This window comes from Mustela nigripes, chromosome X, assembly GCF_022355385.1.
Source record: "Mustela nigripes isolate SB6536 chromosome X, MUSNIG.SB6536, whole genome shotgun sequence".
In the NCBI taxonomy this organism is placed as follows: Eukaryota; Metazoa; Chordata; class Mammalia; order Carnivora; family Mustelidae; genus Mustela; species Mustela nigripes.
Window position 1 is genome coordinate 4,658,273 of NC_081575.1, and position 17,506 is coordinate 4,675,778.

The 17,506-nt window shown below is 43.9% G+C and overlaps 1 long non-coding RNA gene across 2 annotated transcripts in view; it reads right to left on the reverse strand.

Annotated features, from left to right (window-relative positions):
• Positions 1 to 17,506, reverse strand: part of LOC132007305 (uncharacterized) — a 42,392-nt gene that overhangs the window by 13,888 nt on the left and 10,998 nt on the right. Inside the window, exons 3-5 of one of the 2 annotated variants that reach the window (XR_009401301.1) lie at positions 10,062 to 10,265; positions 6,633 to 6,718; positions 4,623 to 5,152 (exon numbers count right to left, since the gene is read on the reverse strand). This is a non-coding gene — a long non-coding RNA (uncharacterized LOC132007305). Of the gene's footprint in view, positions 1 to 4,622; positions 5,153 to 6,632; positions 6,719 to 10,061; positions 10,266 to 17,506 lie in introns of those variants that run through there. The other variant, XR_009401302.1, reaches the window with a different exon arrangement.

Sequence of the window (17,506 nt, forward strand, 5' to 3'; positions counted from 1 at the left end):
AGAACAAGAACCATATGATACTCTCAATAGATGCTGAAAAAGCATTTGACAAAGTGCAGCATCCCTTCCTGATCAAAACTCTTCAAAGTGTAGGGATAGAGGGCACATACCTCAATATCATCAAAGCCATCTATGAAAAACCCACCGCAAATATCATTCTCAATGGAGAAAAACTGAAAGCTTTTCCACTAAGGTCAGGAACACGGCAGGGATGTCCATTATCACCACTGCTATTCAACATCGTACTAGAGGTCCTAGCCTCAGCAATCAGACAACAAAAGGAAATTAAAGGCATCCAAATCGGCAAAGAAGAAGTCAAATTATCACTCTTCGCAGATGATATGATACTATATGTGGAAAACCCAAAAGACTCCACTCCAAAACTGCTAGAACTTATACAGGAATTCAGTAAAGTGTCAGGATATAAAATCAATGCACAGAAATCAGTTGCATTTCTCTACACCAACAGCAAGACAGAAGAAAGAGAAATTAAGGAGTCAATCCCATTTACAATTGCACCCAAAACCATAAGATACCTAGGAATAAACCTAACCAAAGAGACACAGAATCTATACTCAGAAAACTATAAAGTACTCATGAAAGAAATTGAGGAAGACACAAAGAAATGGAAAAATGTTCCATGCTCCTGGATTGGAAGAATAAATATTGTGAAAATGTCTATGCTACCTAAAGCAATCTACACATTTAATGCAATTCCTATCAAAGTACCATCCATCTTTTTCAAAGAAATGGAACAAATAATTCTAAAATTTATATGGAACCAGAAAAGACCTCGAATAGCCAAAGGGATATTGAAAAAGAAAGCCAACGTTGGTGGCATCACAATCCCGGACTTCAAGCTCTATTACAAAGCTGTCATCAAGACAGCATGGTACTGGCACAAAAACAGACACATAGATCAATGGAACAGAATAGAGAGCCCAGAAATAGACTCTCAACTCTATGGTCAACTAATCTTCGACAAAGCAGGAAAGAATGTCCAATGGAAAAAAGACAGCCTCTTCAATAAATGGTGCTGGGAAAATTGGACAGCCACATGCAGAAAAATGAAATTGGACCATTTCCTTACACCACACACAAAAATAGACTCAAAATGGATGAAGGACCTCAATGTGCGAAAGGAATCCATCAAAATCCTTGAGGAGAACACAGGCAGCAACCTCTTTGACCTCAGCCGCAGCAACATCTTCCTAGGAACAATGCCAAAGGCAAGGGAAGCAAGGGCAAAAATGAACTATTGGGATTTCATCAAGATCAAAAGCTTTTGCACAGCAAAGGAAACAGTTCACAAAATCAAAAGACAACTGACAGAATGGGAGAAGATATTTGCAAACGACATATCAGATAAAGGACTAGTGTCCAGAATCTATAAAGAACTTAGCAAACTCAACACCCAAAGAACAAATAATCCAATCAAGAAATGGGCAGAGGACATGAGCAGACATTTCTGCAAAGAAGACATCCAGATGGCGAACAGACACATGAAAAAGTGCTCCATATCACTCGGCATCAGGGAAATACAAATCAAAACCACAATGCGATATCACCTCACACCAGTCAGAATGGCTAAAATCAACAAGTCAGGAAATGACAGATGCTGGCGAGGATGCGGAGAAAGGGGAACCCTCCTCCACTGTTGGTGGGAATGCAAGCTGGTGCAACCTCTCTGGAAAACAGCATGGAGGTTCCTCAAAATGTTGAAAATAGAACTGCCCTATGACCCAGCAATTGCACTATTGGGCATTTACCCTAAAGATACAAACGTAGTGATCCAAAGGGGCACGTGTACTCGAATGTTTATAGCAGCAATGTCCACAATAGCCAAACTATGGAAAGAACCTAGATGTCCATCAACAGATGAATGGATCAAGAAGATATGGTATATATACACAATGGAATACTATGCAGCCATCAAAAGAAATGAAATCTTGCCATTTGCGACAACATGGATGGAACTAGAGCGTATCATGCTTAGCGAAATAAGTCAAGCGGAGAAAGACAACTATCATATGATCTCCCTGATATGAGGAAGTGGTGATGCAACATGGGGGCTTAAGTGGGTACGAGAAGAATAAATGAAAGAAGATGGGATTGGGAGGGAGACAACCATAAGTGACTCTTAATCTCACAAAACAAACTGAGGGTTGTTGGGGGGAGGGGGTTTGGGAGAAGGGGGTGGGATTATGGACATTGGGGGGGGTAGGGTGTTTTGGTGAGTGCTGTGAAGTGTGTAACCTTGTTGTTTCAAAACCTTTTACCCTTGGGGATAAAAATATATGTTTATAAAAAATAAAAAATTATATTAAAAAAAAAAGAATTTTTATACTGAGTGATCAGGAATACTCAGAATCATTCTGCATGAAGGACTGGGACATGGTATTATAAAACCATCATTGCTAAATTCCAGAAAGTATTCATTTCTTCCAGGGAGGAGTAGAAAGGGGCTTCTCAGGGGCAGCTCAGTGACCACAGGACACCTGTCCAAGTTGCAGAGCTTTTTCTTCCTGAGAGTTTCTCTGTTTATGTCTGGAGGAATTTGTGCTGTGCTTCTTTCAGCAAGAGAGACAGCAGCCCAAGAAGGGTTTAGAGCCAACTAATACAGAGATGAAGCAATAGGAATAATGGGCATTTCATCAACCTGAAGAGCACTACCAAAACAGGAGAGAGGACCTCCAGCAAACGCTGTGTTCCCAGCGCGTCTCCGCAGCAGTGCAACCATACTCCCTGTTTGAGAGTGGCACCCATTTGGACGATGATGTGTCAGCAATAAGAACAGTGCTTATGGCTTTGGACCAGAGGGTAACGCTACCTGTGCCTGGGTCAGGGTGTACTGTGAACAGCAGCCGCAGACTTTCATGCTCAACGCATTCTTAAATGGCTTGATCTTTGGCTGCTCATTGGATCGTGGCTACTTGTGAAGTAGAACCACCTACATGAGTCAAACCGCTTGCTCCTTTATATCTGAATTGGATGTGAAATATTCACACTTAGTCTCAAATATGGACCTCTGTATGTTCTGGGACGTAACAATACTTTAAAGACAGTAATGAAATCAAACTGCAAATTTCTGACCAGGCAGTAGGTGCAAAACTACCCAGCTTTGCCATCCTTCCTTCCCAACCTTTCCTCCAAACCAAATATCTCCCTTCCCGAGGCCAAAGATAGATCACATACATTTCAGACTAGTGCAGAGCTCTAGTTCCAAGCCATACAGGATGCTTAAACCTCTGACTTAAAAGGTCCCTAGGGTTGAGGATCACAGTTTCGTTTTTTTGTTTGTTTGTTTGTTTGTTTGTTTAAGATTTTTATTTATTTATTTGACAGAGAAAGATCACAAGTAAGCAGAGAGGCAGGCAGAGAGAGAGAGAGGGAAGCAGGCTCCCTGCTGAGCGGAGAGCTCGATGCGGGACTCGATCCCAGGACCCTGAGATCATGACCTGAGCCGAAGGCAGCGGCTTAACCCACTGAGCCACCCAGGTGCCCCCACAGTTTCGTTTTTTTAATAGCTTTGTCTTCCACCTCCTGCTAAACTAAACAGAAGTTCTAGGAATATCGACAGAATTGTTACCATAGATCCAACCTTTTGAATTCAAGGGATACTCCAATCATCTTCAGAGAGCTAAAAATCTCAGTTCTTAAAAATCTGACCCACATCCCTCTCCCAGTCTTTTTCTCCAGTAGCTTCCTGCCAACACACACACCACACTTCACTCTGCTACACTGCTTATGATTCCCCAAGCCAGTCGTGTATTGTCCTGCCTTCAAACTCTGCTCATGCCAGTGCCTGATCTGGAATTTTCTAGCCAGTACTTAGTGTTACAGTTATTTGTTGATGTGCCTTCCTCTCTTACTAGACTGTGAGACAACCCAGGAGCAGGGACAGGGTATGTCGCATCTATGCTTTCCCAGCACTCAGCAAAGCTCCTAGGCAACAAAAGGTACTCAATAAATATGTGCTAAAAAAAATCTGAACAGGTACCACAAACCATTTGCCAATTTCTTAAAGTAACAAATGTACCAACTGAAACATACTAGTCCACAGGATGCTTCAAAAAGGTCAATATGAAGGCTTATCTAGAGCCTAGACAAACAAAGGGAAAACTTTATTTCTCAAAATACTACTTCAGTGTGGCCAGAGGCATGAGGAGCCCACAGAAGTCTTCCAACCCCGAAACAAGGTATAATGTATGTTTCTTAACCCTGACAATCAGGACAACAAAACAACTCTGGATAGGATTCTGTTTCTCACCCGGGCATTGGGAAATTAAAAATGTGGCAGGACAACATAGGCATAGATCTTAATTAGTGGATCTGTGATGCTCATTGAGTTGAAATTGATGCAGAATAAGCAAAAACAAAGTATACTCTCCCCCCTCAATGCAAAAGGGTGGCCCAGGAGTCCAGGTGGTCCACAGCAACACTGAAGAATGGACTAGGAGTGAACTAAAAGACCGAACAGTAACATTTACTACACCCATGGGGCAGAAATGCCACAACAGCTTCTCCAAATCCCCCTGAATTGGTTTGGGGGCTCTAAGCACCACAAATGTGATTAAGAACTTTTTTTTTAAGATTTTATTTATTCATTTGACAGACAGAGATCACAAGCAGGCAGAGAGGCAGTCAGAGAGAGAGAGGAGGAAGCAGGCTCCCTGCTGAGCAGAGCCCAATGCGGGGCTCGAGCCCAGGACCCCGGGATCATGACCTGAACCAAAGGCATAGGTTTCAACCCACTGAGCCACCCAGGCGTGCCGTGATTAAGAACTTTTAATTAGATACACTGTGGGTAATATACAAATGATAGAGTGCTATTTATTGCATAGGTCAAACGCTACCCTACTTATACGTCACCAGAGTTTGCTGATTTGTACCTTTAGACATAATTTTCACCCACAAGTCTGTTGTCCTGGAAGAAAAATGCCACCTGCAAGCCTCTGTGGAAAGGGATGGGAGGCAGGGGTAGAGATAAGTGTGGAGAGAGGGCCAGCGGGCTGACAGCCGTCACCAGTGATTTGTGTAATGGCACTTGTCTGGCCTTCCCAAGGACCTTGAAGTAAAACCAGCTTCCAGCTGCCAGCTGCCAGAAGCAGGAGCAATTCAAGTCCATTTGCCAGAAGGGCAAGGATAAAATCTGTGGGTAAAGAAAGAAACATCATCACCTTTGGGTCCCAAAGAGGGACTTGGGCATAGTGACTATTAGGAAAACAAAAAGGAGACAACTATTTTAAAAAGATACATGATGGTGTCTCTTTAATAACCATAGTAGCCTGTGCTGAAGGTTAGAAGGTATTTAGAAAATAATCGAGGGACACCTGGGTGGCTCAGTGGTTTAAAGCCTCTGCCTTCCGCTCAGGTCATGATCCCAGGGTCCTGGGATCAAGCCCCACGTCGGGCTCTCTGCTAGGCAGGAAGCCTGCTTCCCTTCCTCTCTGTCTCCCTCTCTGCCTACTTGTGATCTCTCTCTCTGTCAAATAAATAAATAAAATCTTAAAAAAAAAAAGAAAAAGAAAATAATTGATAACCTTCCCTAACAGCTTTTGGGGGAAATGGTGGTAACCCATTCATTGGCTTCTCCTTGGCCGTGTGCCAGCGACACAGGGCAGCTCTGAATTTCTCCCAGTGACAATTCACCCCCAAGAGTCTATCTCACACTGGACCACAGAGGAAAGAGAAAATTGTGAAAAGGCTAGAACATCCAGATTTTACTAATGAATCCTGACAGTTAGCTGTTTGTTAGCACATAGCATTTTATTTCATAGGAGGCTGGCAAATCCCCTGTGGCTTCTTCGGTTGATGCTTCCTCGAGAGAGGAGGCAGGAACTCCATGTGGGTTCAAATCCAAGTGAGGTTCAAGATGCCTACAGCTTTCCATGGATGTGTAACACGACTATGGGATAAAGGAGACCATTTCCCATGTTTTAGAGCAGAACTTTCACAGTGATAGTGAGGACTCCAAAGAGCAATGCCAAGAGAACAGGAGAAGGAGAATGAGCACAGATTAAACAGACTCAGAATGTGGAGGACCACAGAGTTGTCCCCAGTAGGGCTTACTGGCCAAGTTACAACGATTAAAAAAAAAAAATGACAAACAAAAGCTAGCCATTTCAGAACGCAATCTTGTTAGGAGAGACCCTGCAGCAGCGGCAATACTCATCACCAGGCAGGTGGGAGCCCCGGGTTTCCGCAGGGTTTTATTTGGGTTAGACCCTAGCTGGCAGACAGATGGAGCCCAGAACCCCAGGGAAAGGCCCAGCCAAGCCTAGGCTGGATGTCAGAGCCCCAACCAAGGAGGACAGCCTTCGGTGGGTTCCTGGAGCACACCCCAGTTTCACCCACACTATCAAGTCAATAGGAAGGCTGCAGATTCATGAGCTCCGGGGGCTCCTCCCAGGGGCCCTTAATACTTGAGGTCTCAAACTAATCCAGATATCACCTACTGGCTGGGGGGTGGCATGCCTTCTATCCTGCCAATGCTATTCCTGATACTACAAGTACAGGGAGTCACTTAGTCTTCAGGCTGCTGATGTTTGGGTACCTACCCAGATCAGGCGTGGGGCAACCACAGTACCTGACAATCAGGTAGCAGGACTGGAAAGCAGGGTCTACCTTACCATTGTGCTCTGCCAGAAAGGTCCTCCATCGTGTGGGGCATCCAGTGCCATGTAAAGGAATGGAATTCAGCCTTTGATTCAATGACCTAGGGCATTAAATCACATTTTATCAATACCTAAATGATACCAATAGATAAGAAATTCTAGCATTAACATTTCAGTGTCAGTGGCCTCAGAGAAATCTTCAACATATGCACCAGATGGATTCACTCTTTTAGATTTAGTTCCCTTCTCTCAGCAAACTCCTGCAACACCAAAGGAATAATTACCGCTCAGTGGAACACTGCAGAGTGCTAGCCAAAAAAATAAAGTCACATCAATTTAAACCAGCAAATGTGAATTTTTGGAAGAGAAAAGTATTCTCTTTCCAGAGGCAATTATTTGTCTCTTCAGAAATGTTTGCCAATATAAAATTCCCCTCCCCCACTGTGGAACTCAAAAAATGAGAATCACAGTAGTGTATCTGCTTGGAAGGGGCTGGAAGGCACCAGGCAGAAGGGCAGAGATGGCTTTGCACAGAGCCCTGTGCACGGCTAAAGGGTGGACAGTCTAAATCCAAAACTCGTGGGCAGCTGAAGGCATTCTCCCAAAGGAAAGACAGCAAGTGGCAGGATGAGTACCATTTTCTTCATGTATACCCCACCTGACAATTACAAGGCACTTTTGTATCCATTCTCAGACCAGCCCTGCCTGACATCTCAGCAAGGTAGGCAGGACAAGGACTGTGGGTCCATTCGCAGCTGAAGAAGCTGAGGTGTGACTTCACTTCAGACCTGCCTCTGTCTCCATGTCTCTCACCATGGCACTGTCCAGGTGGCAGTGGACACATTCCATCCCCTCCACCAGCCCCCACACCTCAACCACACCAGCCGCTGCTCTTAATTCACCGAGGAAAACAGCCTGTGTCTTCCGTTTGAAGGCAGCTGTTCAAAGCCCTTCACATCCACACCCAACTGCCTCCTGCTGCACGCTGCCAGCGGGTCTAGTCGAACTGTCACTGGGCACTACGGGAAGCATCTTTGCTGCATGCCTTCCTTAGGCAAGTCAATGAATGTGGCTCCCTTGCTACTAAAGAGTTTGCTTGCAATAGTTCATTTTGATTCCTTCTTAAGGCAGTAATGGCCCCATTGCTACTACTTCCCCATACCCTAAAGAGCCACCAAAGCACTGACAGCCACCTAGTACCTCAAAGAGCCATGATCCACCCCCATCCAACCCCCATCCACATAGACATTTAGAACACCTGTCAACAGTATCACTCTGAGACTGGGATAGCCAGTCCCTGGCCTAGGCATCACAATTTAAAGGGCCTTCCTCTGGCCCTGCTTTAACCATACCACTCTCCACAGAGCAGGGAGTCTATGTGGCCAAGGGACTTGCCTACTCCAACTCTATGCTTCCCTCTTCTACAGTATAATCTCAGAATATACAAGACCTTGAACTCCCTGGCCATATGCCCCAAGCCTGTGTCATGGCCCGTGCCATCCTCTTCCCAGCTCTGTCTTCCCAAGAATGGGCACATCTCTAGGCCTAAGGCACTGGAGGGGCAGCCATGAGACGGCTGTTGCCCTTCAACCCAGTAACATTGGAATTTGAACATGTGGGCTATAATGATACTTCCCAAACGTGAATGTGACTGTGAATCACCTGGAATCTTATTAAAATCCAGATCCTGGTTACAGGGCATTTGGGAGTCTCAGTCAGTTAAGCATCCAACTCTTGATTTCAGCTACAGTCATGATCTCAGGGTCGTGAGATCAAGCCCCATGTTGGGCTCTGTGCTGAGCATGAAGCCTACTTAAGATTCCCTCTCTCGGGCGCCTGGGTGGCTCAGTGGGTTAAAACCTCTGCCTTTGGCTCAGGTCATGATCTCAGGGTCCTGGGATCGAGTCCCGCATCGGACTCTCTGCTCAGCAGGGAGCCTGCTTCCTCCTCTCTCTCTGCCTGCCTCTCTGCCTACTTGTGATCTTTCTCTATCAAATAAATAAATAAAATCTTGAAAAAAAAAAAAAAGATTCCCTCTGTCCCTCTCCCTCAGCCCCTCCTCCCACCCCACCTCCATGTTTTCTTCCTCTCTCTCAAAAAAAAAAAAAAAAAAAAAAAATCCAGGTAATCCAGGTTAAGTAGGCCTAGAGTAGGCCCTGAGAGTCTGTAGTTCTAACAAGTTCTGAGGCAATGCTGATGCTCTAGACTCTGTGGAGCACGGCTTGTGTCTATAGGCCTGTGCAGAAGGCCCCTCAAGGTAAGGACAGAGCCAAGAGGTTGGAGAAGGGGAAGCTGGCTGTCAGTCTACATTTTGTACCCCTGTCCCAGACCCACCAAAGTTAGGAGTGGCCTTGTCTTTCATCACATCTAGAAGTATCAAGAGTATGTCAACCATTTCTGGAAACCAAAGGAAAATGGTCAAGTGGGAAATACTGTTTGCCCCTCCTTCAAAGCCTTGAATCCCTTCCATCATCACCTCCCATGACAAAAACTGGAAGACTACCCTCTGGGACCCTGCACAATGACACACATCAATTTTCAATATCAACTTTCTCCTTCCATGGACATTCCCACAGTGTTTTACTCCCCTGCCACGACATCTGGCTCTCAGAATCATACATTCCATCTTGCTCGGCACTTGTCAGTATCAAAGACTGGAGACACAGAATTCAAGACAGCTGGAGAAGGATACAAGATTCTTCATGACAACATACTTACTACCAAGTAATCCCATGCACTCCCTGGCCTAAAGGGGAACATAGGACACTAGGCGGGCCTGACCCATGTGCTTGTATGGTCTATCTAACTCATAGCCGAGAGGTCATGAAGCCCCAGCCTCAGTCACTGGTCCACTAACTAGTTTGGGACAATCAACATTCAAATGACCATATCCACATGAGCAAGCCTGAAGTTTTTTCCTGCCTTTTATCATTGTAAAGAGAAGGATAAAAACAAAAATAGACACAAAACCACAGAAATATAGTTTAATTGGAATATTCAACTGGGGGAGCAAACTACCAAGTGCCTTCCTGAAGTACAGTTTTCAAAACTTTTTCAACATGAAATCACTTAAATCCAGTGGTAGTGTGGGCCCATATAAAGCAAATGAAAACAAAACTTCCTGTGGAATATGAGATGGGGGTTGGCAGGCAGTACCAGTTTCCTTGGGACCCATTGACTGCTATACACAGAGGCCCCCAGGGAAGCTCCAAGAAACCTCTAGTACTCCAAAGTATCCCCTTTGGAAATCACTGATGAAGTACATGTCACTTATAAAGGTCAGACTTTTTCCTAATTTCACTGATTAGCACTCAGGCACAAGCAAAGCAAAATAAGAAAAAGAAGTCCAATGAAGGAAGGCAGTCATGCCACAGCAGTCTGAGGTGCGGGTCTTAGAGCTGCCAAATGTTTAAATAATGCATCTGAGTGAAGACTCATGATTACCTGAGGAATACAGAACGGAATCTGAGTCCTAATTCTGCAGCTAACTCACTGTGTGACCTTAAATAAGGTCCTTGTCTTCTCTGAGCCTCAGACAAAATATCCAGATGGCCTTTGTCCAGCTCCGATGCTCTGGGATTTTATGATATTTCAGGAGTCCATATTTAAGCAAAGATTCATGGTCATGTCATCCATCATGGATAGATGCTAGAGGAAAAGAAAGAAAGGAAACCTTTATGTTGTTCTGCTGGCACAGTTCTGTGCTTTCGTTCAGAAACTCAAACCATTTTAATAGCTTATTCCATTGGATCTGAAGCAGAAAAACAAAAAGGAAATTAATCTTGAAGAAATCATATGTCTGCAATCTTTGAATATCTCTCACTCAGTAAGGTTCCAGCTACTTCTGTGCCTTGCCAGTCCTTTCTGACTTCTAGATAGAAGGAGAGAGAATAGTGTTTGACTTTTGGTGGAGAGGGAGGTGCTCTTGAGGGTATAAGACCGAGGAAGCAGAGAGACCACCAGAAAGCACTGGCACTAGTCGACATCAGAGATGATGGGGCCCTGAACCAAAGCCACGGCAATGGAGGCGGAGAGGAGAGGACAGATCTGAGCAGTATTCAGGAGGACACACTGACAGGACTGGGTGCTGGAGTTGAAGAGAAAGGGGAAAATGAAGGCCAAATGTCTTACCTGGGTGATGACACACATGACAGTGCCATTATTCAAGTGATAACTGAGAAGGAAAAAGAGATTTGAGAGGTAGGCTGATGAATTAAAGGTTGGAATGTTGACCGGGGAGTGCCTGTGGACCATCAGGTGGAAATGTCTAGCCCGCATGTGGACATACGGGTTGCAAGTCCCACAGGCCTAGGCAGGAGCACATGCAACCATGAGATTAATTTGGAGATCCTTGGCACACAAGGCTCCTGCCTCCTTGCATGTCTGCCACACTGCCTCATTTATTCACCAAAATATTTAGAGACCCTACTTACTTTGCTAGGCAAGGAAACACACAGATGAATAAAAGCAGACATGGTCTCTGTCCTTGTATAGCTTATAGACTAGCAGGGGAGACAATTAACAAGAAAAAGGTACAGGTATCATTTTAAATTGTGACAAATATTATGAAGGAAGCAAATTGGTACAGTGATCAAGAATACCAGAGGGTGAAAGCGGGGGGTCTCCTGAAAAGGCCTTTAAACCAAGACTTGAAGGGCATAACTGGACGAAAAACAGAATATGCGAAGACCCAGAAGCAGGAAGGAATGTAGTCACCAAGCTGGGATACCTACTAATGGGGCGGTTCTGTGGTATGCCTACAATATTTGCTGCTGCTGTTACTGATATTTAAATGGTAGTATTAAAATGCTGCAATAAAGGCATGATTATAAAATTATACCAAAGCCAAAACACTTGATGCCTATGAAATGGTGTTTAACAATTTTTCGTTGTCACTGATGGGACTGGATGGTAGTGGTTACATGAGTCAGATGGAATATTAACGTGAACAGAACTTAAGCAAAATTGCCACAGAGCTCTGCATTCCATTACTAATAGCTCCGATTGCTTCAAATCTCGCCAGCACACTGAAGTCACACTCTGGGCAAAGTCACCGTTCTGTAGGATCTCAGTCAAACACTGTTACTCAGGAAGCAATACTTAAAATAACATTCCTTTTAATGATTAAAGAGAGGGTTGGCATAAACTGCAGAACAGAAAAAAAAAAATTCTATGTAGCCACTGGGGAAAGGATAAGTAGGTTGTGTTTTGCAAGTCCTTCCTGGTGGGTTTGCAATTATTCCACAGCGTGACAGCTAAAATGCCGAAGAAATCACTTACCTGAATCTCAGTAATAATTAGTTCTCTATCCTTTGTATATTCACTCCAAGTTCTGTTGACCTCACCACATGGAAAGACTGAGTTTACCCATTTACAGTTCGAAGTATTTATTCCTTGAAGGCAAACAAAAGTGTGCTGGGGGTTGAACAATTCCTGGCCAGCACTGTGTATTTTAACTAGGATGTTTAAGATGCATCAGTTGAATAATTAATGTATAAATCTTAGCCGGCTGGGTAAGGAAAATGAAAACAAGCTCTATTTGTTATAGACAGAGATTTAGCTACGTTAAAAGTCTTGCTGCTTTTAAGATGAGCCTCTACGTCAAAAAGGGCAAAAGACAGAAACACTACTCTTTGTAGTGCAATTAAAGAGGAAATTAACAAATTGTGCTAATTTGTTGCACTGGTAATTTGTCTGAAAATTGTGGTGTTGCAGTATTACAATTTGGGTGTGGGACAGCATGCAAATGAAGAACTCACCAGCATTTACCAACTATTCCCTTACTTCCTCGTCTGTGAAACTACTCAGAATTGCACGGCCTGCCTGTGGTAAGCTATAATTAAGGCTATTTCTTATAATTAAGGACTATTTTTAAATTAACATTTTAAAGTCCACTGGCAGCCCCTATGTCTCTGATCTCAGCCCGGCAGGACTGATGGGCAGGCTATCTTACTATGGCCCTCAGCAAATGAGCCAGGTGCGATTTTGTCAAGTGACCCAAGTTCTCCAGCTTGCTGGTGGTGTGTGCATCACTAGGGGGTAGCCGCCCCATTGGAGTCCCTGGAACACAGCAGCCTCTGGTCTATGGCACCTGCAGAGGCCGAGGAGCACAACTGTTCAACCCTCGTCACTTTGGCTTGTGCCATTTCCACAAATGTTTAAATGGCCCAACAGAGCACAGACTATCGTCAACATCCCTGGCTCTGGCAAACAAGAAAGGGAAAGGATCTATTTGTAGTTTGATTTTGACTTTGGGGTTTTTCATAGGTTTAGCTCAATTGTGGTGCTGAGGCTATATTTCTTTCCCTCAAGTCCAACAAGTCAAATCCCAAAGGCCACAGAATTCTTTTCTATGCTTTAGAACTCACAACTGAGAGATGAACCAAATGTCTTTATCATCTCAATTCTCATTTTATGAGCAGAGAAACTGAAGCTCCATGAGTTTAGATGACTTGTCTAAGAGCACTGGCTAAAAACCAAGAGTTTTGGTCCCTCCTGACAGGGCTCTTTCTAACACACTACACATCACCTTCTAAAGTCAGCCTTCTAGAAAATAAATGTACAAGCAGTGAGTTGTAGGGAGTAATTTACTGATATAAAGAGATATCTATGAGGTTATAAGTGAATATAAACTCCGAAGCTTCCACAGAACGACCTGATTATGGAGCTGCTCAGCTTCCCTCTGCAGTCAGACCAAAGCTTAAATCCTGCAGGAACACGATGGCCCAACCAGGGTTTGACTAGCTTAGACTTGGACTATGTGCCCATCATTCCATGTATCTGTTACCCTCGATTCTGACAAATCTTCCCGTGGTCTAGCTCATGACAACCATTCTTAGCTTCCTGCTTAGGTTTGTTCATAGGTTCTCTTTTCCCCTCTTCCCAACGGCCATCCCAACCACACTCCCTGCCCTTATATCCGGCACCCCTACTGAGACCCCACCTAGACTTGTAACAGACCCTCTTTCATGATCTACCAGGTCCTGTGGATGAAGACCAGGGGCAGGGAGTGAGGTGGAGAAAGCGGGAGTATTTAAGCATTCACTTTTTCAATATATCTACTAGAAGCTTCACTCAGCCACCCCTTGGCATCACTACCTGCAATGAAAAAGGATAATCAAAAGCTAACCCGGGGCCTTCTGAGATCGTGAAGGGCCTACTGAATGAAAAGATTAAAGTAAGCTGCTCCCACAATTAGGGCTGAGTCTGTATTCTTATATTCTTCGCTTTTCAAAGTTGTTCACCTCTATATGGTTTATAGCAACTTTTTCCCAGCTTGAATATTTGTGAGGTACTGTTCTGGTGATGTTTTTAAAAGAGCCAAGAAGTGGGGCACCTGCCCAGCTCCGTCAGTAGAACGTGCAACTCTCAGTCACAGTAGGGCTGTGAATTCAAGCCCCACGTTGGGCATAAACCAAACTTAAAAATACATAAATAAATAAATAAGAGCCAGGAAGTCATCTAAATTATCACAAAGCTAATTCCTCATCAAACAACATAGGTGGACATCTTCCATTTAGAGAGACAATCTCTGTGTACAGAAAGTCAGCAAGCAAATTAGGCCTCCTTTTAGCAAATGTGTTACATTAGTAATTGGCAATAAAATAAATACATAAAAGTATAATTCAATTCAAACTACCGCTAAATTTGTGATAATTCAATCATGGGCTGGCATATTTTACCCTTCCTCTATTTAAGAAACACCAACAACAGGTTTCTGAGTAAATTAGGAGTATAAACATGAGCTCTTAGGGGATGTTTAACCCAGTTCAGAGAACAACATGTTTCCAAGCTCTCTGACAACACTCATTTGCATAGAAATAATTAGTGTGCTAATTTCAAATGATCTTTACCTACTCATTGTAGCATACTCTAGCAAGACATCTACTTGACAATACTGTTAGCTGTTTATAACATGTATCATTTCTGCCTGCAAATAATAAAAATCAATCATTTTAAAGTAAACTGTAACTCAGAATTGTCCAGACATCAGAATGCCCAGCTTTCCTTCCCCACCCACCCTCTACCCCCCACCGCTGCCCATCTGTGTGAGAGAGACCTTAACTGCACCCACAGACACTTTTCAGCATCCACTGAATCGTCATTAAAGAGCATTAGAGCATTTAGAATAAAAACATCTATAAATGCCCCATGCAGTAAGATCTGAAGCAGACTGCCTAGTTATTAGGGTTACATAAACCTAGATACCACTTAGGAACCAAAATGCCTAGGGCTTTAAGAGATTTTAAAGAGAAAGAAATAACCATGCACCTATATTGCTTTTACAATTTCAAAAAAAAAAAATCTAAGTAGTGTAAAAATTCTCAGAGAAAGGGTAAAGAAGTGTCCTGGGGTGCCTGAGTGGTACTGTGTATTAAGCATCTCTTAGTTTCTGCTCAGGTGGTGAGCTCAGGGTTTGAACAGAGCCCTGTTTTGGGCTCCACACAGAGCCTGCTTCGGGTTCTTTCTTCTTCTCCCTTTCCCTCTGCTCCTCCTGCTCATTCTCTTCTTCTCTTCTTCTCTCATTCTCTCTCTCTAATAAATAAATAAATCTTAAAAAATAAGAAGTGTCCTAAGAACTCAAACATTACGTAAGCCACGAAAGAGAGCTCGGAGGTCATCCAGGATGACTCTACCCCTGGCAACAAAACTCTCAGCAGAAGCCCAGAAACCTAGCTTCTGCTTAAAGACCCCAAGAGTCTCAGACCTTCCCCTCTCCCAAAACTCTTCCCATCATTCAACAGCTCAGAGGCATTAGACAGTCTTTCTTTACGCGAGGTCAAAATATGCCGCCCTGTAACTCCCACATGTTGGCCCAAGTTTCTTAGGGGAGGGAAACTAGGTTTTTTTATCGTCCTTTACATGGTATTTTGCACATACATGTTCTCACTGGATCGTCCCAGTAACTCTGCAAGGCAGATACTCCTACTACCCTTGCCTTACAGATGAAGACGTGGAGGTTACGAGGTTTGGTTCCCGCTCAGGGTTGCAGGTGGCAAAGTGGCAGAGGTGGGGCTTCAACGCAGGTTCCCTAACTTCACCTTTGATACCATTTTCACCACCCCACCTTGCCTGACTGCAACATTCAATACAAACACACAAAAAGCTTCTGTTTCTCCATGAGAATAACCCCTGAAGATAAAAAGGGATAGAATCATTGAAGATGCACTCTCCACACATTCCCCCTGAGAGATTTCTGCTACTCCCATGACTTTAAACCCCCCATAGGAAGAGGCCCAGGTCTGTATCTCCAGCCCAGGCATTCACCTTGAGCTCCAGAACAAAACAGCCACCCTCCCATCTGGATGTCCCACAAAACCTCAGATACAACAGGTACCATGTTGAATTTATCCATTATTCCCCCATTCTCTGTCCACACTCCATTTCTGATCTTGGTCAGAAGTACTACCCTCTCCCCAGGAAGCCATGCCAGAAAACTGGAAAATTATCCTGGACACCTCTCTCCCCGAAACATCATAAGGATTCCACCACTTTGAAATCTGGTTCATCTGCTTCTTCCTCTCCATCCCCATTGCTACTGACTTATTCCATCCACCATGAAATCTCAGACAAATTCCACATGCTACTGGGCAAATCTACCTGCCTCCATGTAGAGCACCACCAGAGCGATCCAGTATGACAATCTATGCCCCTCTCCTGCTACCAATCTTTCAATGGCTTCCTGTTGCCTCCAGAGGTGAACGCCAAACCCAGCTGATCAAGAAAATCACTGGGCATGTGGATGGGACATCTTTCTATTTTTTAAGTGCCCTGGGTGATTTGAGTGAGTCAGCAATGGTTGGGAACTAATGGTGTACCAGGCAATGTTAACATCCTCAATGGCCTGATTGCTGCCTACCTGTCTAGTCACCATTCCTACAACTTCCCCCTTGGGAAGGAACACTCCAGCAATCCCAAAACATACCATGCTGGATGGTAATTCTGCGCCTGCACTGATGATGACCTCTCAGCCTAGAATGTTCTCTCTACCTTTGACCAACCTCTACTGGCCTTTCAAACTGTAACTGAGGTGTAATTTCTTCAAGAAGCCTCTCATAATCTCATTAGACTGGACTAGGCAGCCCCCCTCCTCTGTCATCCCACAGCATTACACAGAGTTCTCTATCATAACACTCAGCACATTAGTGCTGAAATTATTTCCCCATTTGTCTGGATCCTTGACAAGCCTATAAGCTCCTCAAAACTAAGGAACTAAGGAACATGCTGATTCATCACTGGCAATCACATAACAGGTGCTTACTAAATGCTGACATGCAATGTACCTAATTTCAAGTTGAGGCTTTACGCTGACTTACTCTAGAGCTGGATCTTAGGAAACTCAATTCCTCAATTCACAGGCTTGGGTCTCAGTTCCCACATCCGTACAATGGGATAATAAATCTCCATGCTCATTCATATGCCAAACATGTGACTGTCTACTAAGAGCCAAGTACTGGACTGTGTGATGCCTGAATGAATCAATTAATGTATGTGAAGTATTTCTATAAACTGTTACACAGTATTGCAAAGACATTTCTACAATTTTAGTTTTCCCTTAGTCTCTCTGAACCAGAAATAATAATCTCATTTCATAAAACCAAAGTCTACTAAGTATTAATCCCTATTAGGCTCATCAAGGTATCAGGTAAGAAAGCCACTTAGTCCAGAAGGAAGTACACTGGCCTAACTGGGATTGGAGGTCCACTGGAGGAGGTCCGCATAGTGAGAACCCACTTTAGTGGGGGCAGTGCTAATCTCCCAAGGACACAGACTTTACAGTTGAACATTACTAAAAAAAAAAAAAAAAAAAACCCCTCACCGAGCCACAATCCACACCCCCCTCCCACCACTGACTTCTGTCTTCCTGTGCTCAGGTTTCCATGGTAAAG